This window comes from Mustela nivalis, assembly GCF_964662115.1.
Source record: "Mustela nivalis genome assembly, chromosome: 3".
In the NCBI taxonomy this organism is placed as follows: Eukaryota; Metazoa; Chordata; class Mammalia; order Carnivora; family Mustelidae; genus Mustela; species Mustela nivalis.
The window spans coordinates 104,487,121-104,492,704 of record NC_139022.1 but is presented as its reverse complement, the minus strand read 5'-3'; the positions used below and the strand labels follow the sequence as shown (position 1 = coordinate 104,492,704).

General features: G+C 59.0%; 1 long non-coding RNA gene across 1 annotated transcript; it reads right to left on the bottom strand.

Annotated features, from left to right (window-relative positions):
• Positions 1-3,954: 3,954 nt before the first annotated feature.
• Positions 3,955-4,960, bottom strand: LOC309862078. Its single transcript, XR_014310301.1, has 2 exons — positions 4,626-4,960; positions 3,955-4,516 (listed from the first exon to the last, which is right to left on the bottom strand). It is a non-coding gene; the product is annotated as an uncharacterized lncRNA (long non-coding RNA).
• Positions 4,961-5,584: the final 624 nt, after the last annotated feature.

Below are 5,584 nucleotides of genomic sequence, written 5' to 3'. Positions count from 1 at the left end.
TGATCCGAGTCACAGCTTTCTTCTGTCTGCTCCTTGCTATGGTCCCATTCCTGGTATCTAGTTCTTCCTGTCCCTGGCCTCCCCTGTTTCCAGCCTAAGCGGCGTATCAGGCAAGTGTATAGGTGTGAGATGAGCTGTCAGAGAGGCAGGCTGACCCCATGTGAGGGGGACGCTGGGCAGGAGGATCCCACTGGGGGGACAGCAGCAGCCCTGCAGCGACGCCTCCTCTCCCTTCTCCTCCACCTCTGTCACCACGCAGCAGGCAACGGACCCCAGATGTTTCCTGCTGCGTGGTTCTCTGTATGTGTGTGTACCTGCTCTTGTGCATGTGCATGCACACGTGTCTGCCACTGGATCCCCTGCCCTGACCCACTACTCTCCCAAGTAAAGGATGGAAGGGGGGTGGGGGATGAGGGCAGGCAGGAATCTTCCCATCCCTGTCCCCACAGCATTGGAAATAGACTAGCTTAGGTGGACCCTAATTGGGAACCCTCAACCCCTACCCCCTGTTCTGGATCAGTGGGTGTGTGTGTTGGGGGGGGCACCAAGAGGGGGACTAGGGTACCAGGAGTTGTGAACAGCATGCAAAGCAGATGCAAATATTATGCAAACTAGAACTTTTCTTTTTCTAGTCAACAGCTCTGACAGACTCTGAAATGGGCTACAGGGGGCCCAGAACCCAAGGGGAAGTATGGAAGTGAGGGCAGCCATCATCACTGCTCTGTTGAGAGCATGCTCTGTTCAAGCAGTACCTGAGCACCTCCTGTATACCAAGCAGCAGGCTATATGGTACACTGGACTCCGGAGGATTCAGATGAAGGGAAGTTTACAGGGAAGTTTAGGGACGTGAGAACAAAATCCAGCTCCACAGGACTTTGACTGAAGAACTTTCAGAGACATCCTATTATCTATCTATCTATCTATCTATATCTCTCTATTTATTTTTTAGAGTGGGGAGAGGCAGAGTGAGGTGGGGGAAGAGAATCTTAACAGGCTCCATGCCCAGCACGGAGCCCAGCACGGAGTCCAACACTGGGCTTGATCTCACAACGCGGAGATCATAACCTGAGCCGAAACCAAGAGCTGAGCCGAAAACCGGGCGTCCCAAGACATCCTAGCATTTAATAGTATGTGAGACCAAATAGCAGAATGGTTAAATTCTCCTGTTCTGGCCTCTGCTAAGCCTGGGTTTGATTCCCAGCTCCACCACTTAACTTGGCCGTGATCTCAGGCACTTGACCTCTGTAAGTTTCTAGTTATTTGCTCATAACTTGAGAATAGTAATAGTACAGACCTCACTGGGTGGTCATGGGGACTCAGTGACATGTATGGAACAGGACCTGGTGTCTGGCCATGTCCCTCCCCTGCCCCCCCGGGGGGGAGGGATCTCCATAAAGGGGAGTTGTGATTCTAGGAATGGCTTCCCCATGGGAGCCTCCCACCCCTTCACCCTTTCCTGCTCTGCTGAGCTCTTAGAGCAATAACCAAGCATCTGTCTGGGGGCAGGGCTTGGGTCTGCTTCTCTCTGTCCACAGCGAGCCTTGTCTAGAGGGTCACTCAACTGACTGAATGAATGTTAATTGAATGGTGTCAACATCTCAGCAGAGACAGGGAGGGCAGGCCAGGGTGGAGACCATTGAGGGATTCACAGGGTAATCCCAGGGTGGTGGGCTGGGGTACTGGGATGCAAAGGGTTCCCCAGCAGTCACTCTAGTGAACAACCACTGGGTCTCTTTCCAATGATCCCCACCCCCTCAACTTCCCTCCAAACAAAGGTGTTGGGGGCGGGGAAATGGGAGGAGGCGGAGCTTCTGGTCTCCACAAATGAAAACAAGGTCAGAGGTTGGGCGGAAGGCTTGGGGATCTTTTTGGTTCAGAGAGGTAGGTGTATGTGTGTGTTGTGGGGTGGGCCTGGGGGGTTGTTCAGGGCAGCGGTGGTGCAGTAGTAATCCATACTAAGAGCCCAAATTTACTGAGAACCCAACATCCAGTAACATGTCCTCCGCCCTCTCTTGCTCCCCTCCAACCCCATCATCTTTTTCTTCCTCCCTGCTTCTACTTTTGCCTTCCTCTGATCTATACAACAGCCAGAGGGATCTTTTAAAAATTGAAGTCAGACTGTGTCACCCCCAGCTTAGAACCCACAAAAGGCCCCCATTGTACTTTGCATAAACTCTCTCACCTGGTCTTTGAAATCATGACCTTTGGGCCTAAGGTCATGCCCAGAGGGTTATGTTCCGTACCCTCTCCTTTGCCTGGCTAGTTTCTCCCAATCTTTCAGGCCTCGGTTCAGATTCACCCCCTCTGAGAGGCCCTTTTGACCACCATAGCTAATATGGTTCCCTCCCTGAAGTCAGTCTCACACGACCTATTTTAATATCTTCATGGTTCTTCAGACTCTTTGAAACGATCTTGTTCAACTGTTTACTTGATTATGGTCTGTCTCCTTGAATTAGAATGTAAGTTCTGTGAATCTGGGGATGAAACTATTTTCTGTTGTCTCCCTAAACAGTGCTGGACACTTAGCAGGCACTCAAAAACAAAAAACATCTGAAAGGATGTGTGATCTGGATCAAGTCCTGGCCCCTCTCTACCTCAGTTTCCTTTTTCTGTTGGGTTATGCCTCACTTGGCTCAGCCTCCCCAGGAGTGCTCTGGGTGAGATCAGAGATGGCAAAAGTCTCCCTCCCGGGAGAGAGGACACGATGCCCTCCTGAGGGTGAGGTCAGCGCGGCGGGCACTTCCCTGCTGTGCAGGAGGCCGGCAGAGCCAGAAAGATCCTCTTGGCTAGACCCCCTGCCCCGGGCTGGGATCCTTAGACGTGCAGGGGAGGGCGCGCAACCCCTGCCTCCGTTGGGAAGCTCCTCCCGGTGGGGCCTCCTCTTTTGCCCCCCCTCCCCGGGGAGGCAGGTGGAGCTGCGTCTTCATCTTTGTTCCCATCTGGAGCGCGTTTGGCGCGGCGTGGCGGGGGCGGGGCTGCGCCCCCGCGGTGCCCGGAGAGACGGGCCCGCCCGCTTATCTGATCTGCGGCTAATTGAAACTCCCTGCTCGCGAAGGTCAGCTCGGTCCCCTGACAGCTGCCGAGCCGAGCCGGGCCGGATGGAAAACCCGGGCTGTGCAGGGCCCGGCGGGGCGCGGCGGGGAGGGGTTATGGGGGGCTGCTTCTGCGGCAAAGTAGACAAAGGCGGCCCCTCCCTCCTCGCGCGCGCTGCTGGGGGTCCCAGAGGTAGCGGCCTGCGCCCTCACCCAGCGGGTTGCTCCGGCCGGGTCACATGGCCGAAGGCCACAGAGGAAGGGGGGGCGCCCTTAATCCCTACGCGCCCGCCCACCCCGCTCCCACGCCGGGGCCCCGTCTGGGGTCTCTGGGAGAGTCACCCCCAACTTCCTGCCCCTACCCCGCCTCCACGCCCCGGCTCTGAGACTTCCTGCCTCCCCGACTCCGGGCAGCTCTGGCTGTGGGAAGCCGGCGGGGCGGGGGCGGCCCGGTCCCCTCCCCCTGCGCGCTCGACGGGGCGCTGGGGGTCCGGGAGGAAGTGTGCGCGGTGGGGGGCACGGCCTGGCCCCGGGGAGGCCATCCGGTGGGGCAGGTGCGGTCTTAGCCCTGGGAGGGAGGGCAGGCAGGCTTGTTGCTAATGGTGTTGCTACGGGGGGAGGACACCGTGGGGAGCCCCGTTTCCAGGGTTCCGGGTGCGGATGTGGCTAGCTTAGGAGACTCCAACCCCACCCGCCGCGCCCTAGGCGGGCCCAGGCCCTGCGCAGCCGGCACGCGTCCCCTCACCTCCCACCTTTCAGGTCTAGGCTGGGTTGCTGGGAGCTTCCTGGGGGTAACTCCCAGCCTCCAGGCCGACCGCGCCTTTGAGCAAAGCCTTTAGGGCCTCGGCTTTACCGGCCTGAAAAACACCAAAACCGAAACCCGAGCCACAGCTACCATTTTTCAGAGACCTCTTGCCGAACATAGTGTTAAGCGTTTAACGTACTTTGTCTCAAGGCTCAATTCCATTTTGCTGATGAGCAAGCTGAGAGGAAGAAAGGTTGTGACTTGCCCGAAGTCACATAGCTAGTAAGTTACCCAGGAAGGACTCGGTTGACTCCAGAGTTCCTAACCACGGGTGGTCCCATTTTAGCGAGAGCTTTGGAGTTGTGCGCCTATATAGGTCGATCCCCCAGGGTATTCACTAGCGCAGAGCTCCTCGGCGGCGCCTTGCCGCACATGTTCCCATCTTGGAGCTAGGCACGTGTTTCTTGGCGCATTCCCGCGTGCTGGAGCCGGGGGACGGAGGCACAACAGCCTAGTGCGCTGGTGCCCAGGTGCGCGGTTCCCGGTTGGGACCCGGCAGAGTCATATGGCCTGAGCCGCGGGCTGACTGGAGCGGGGGCGGGGAACTCGGAGTAGAGTCCACGCGGGCCGCGGCGCCTGGGAGGCCGCAATCCGGGCGCCTGCAGCCGGCGAGGCGCGGGGTGACGCGCGGGGGCCCAGCTACCGTGACCTCCTCCGCGGTTTCCATGGAGACGGTGCACTATAAATAAAAAAAAAAAAAAAAAGAGGAGGAATTTCAAACCCGTTTTCTACGGCGCTTGGCGGGAGGGGGGAGAAAAGCTCTCTTTGAATCGAGTTTCCCATTTCACCTTCCCAGGCGGTGGGAGCGCTTCCCCCGCAGCCCAGCCGGGAAATTGCCGCCCCTCACGCCGCGTGGCGCCCCCCGAGGAAGCTAATTAGCGCTGCCCGGGGAGCTGGGGACTGGGGACCTGGCCCCGGGGGGCCAGGTCCCGCCTCTTGGGGGGGCGCCTACAAATTGCCACCCCCCCACCCCCGCCAACTCTCCCGGCGTGCACGCAGCCCGGTGCGTGCGGGCCGGGGCACAGGGCGCAGGCGGGAGGTCGCATCTGCAGCTTTGGCGCAATGAATCAGGCGCGGCCGCCGCCGCCGCCGCGGAGCGCGTCTGGCATCCGGAGTCTCCCGGGATCGAAAATAATTTGGGCAAAGCGGTGGGAGGTGTGTGCGCGCGCGCTCCGAGGGGAGGGCGGGGGAGCCGGCCGGGCGGGGTGCGCGGGGCGGGGGGAGGTGCCATCCGACAGCCCCGCTGTGGTGAGAACAGAGTTGACACTTCTTTCCTTTCCACTTACTGCGGCAAGTACGAAGAGGAAGCTTAACCCTCTCGCTGCTTGGCAGATTAGAGGCGTCGCGAGCGCCCCCATGAGGGCGCCCCAGGGTTGGGGGGCAGGTGTGTAGGCTCTTTTGAGACCAGTCCTTGCTGCCTCTTGGGTTCAGCATTCTGGCGTGCCCACCTGAACATTCCCCAAGGCATCCTCCCCTGGGCTTTTCTCGATCCCTTCTCTTGTCTTCTCCAGATCTGGCTAGTGTCAGTGCTATGGCCTCAGTTTCCCAACCTATGCCAAAGGGTGGGGGTTCTTCTATAGCAGTTTCCCTGGCTAGCGGTCCGTTTTGTGACCTTCTGGGTTGGGCACCGAGCAGAGGCAGGGGTGGGTGGTTAGGGCAACGGGTGCAGGAGTGGGAACCCCTCCCTCCTACATCTCGCACTCGCACTCTGGGCGCCCTTCATCAAAATGGCCGGGTTCCTGTTTTT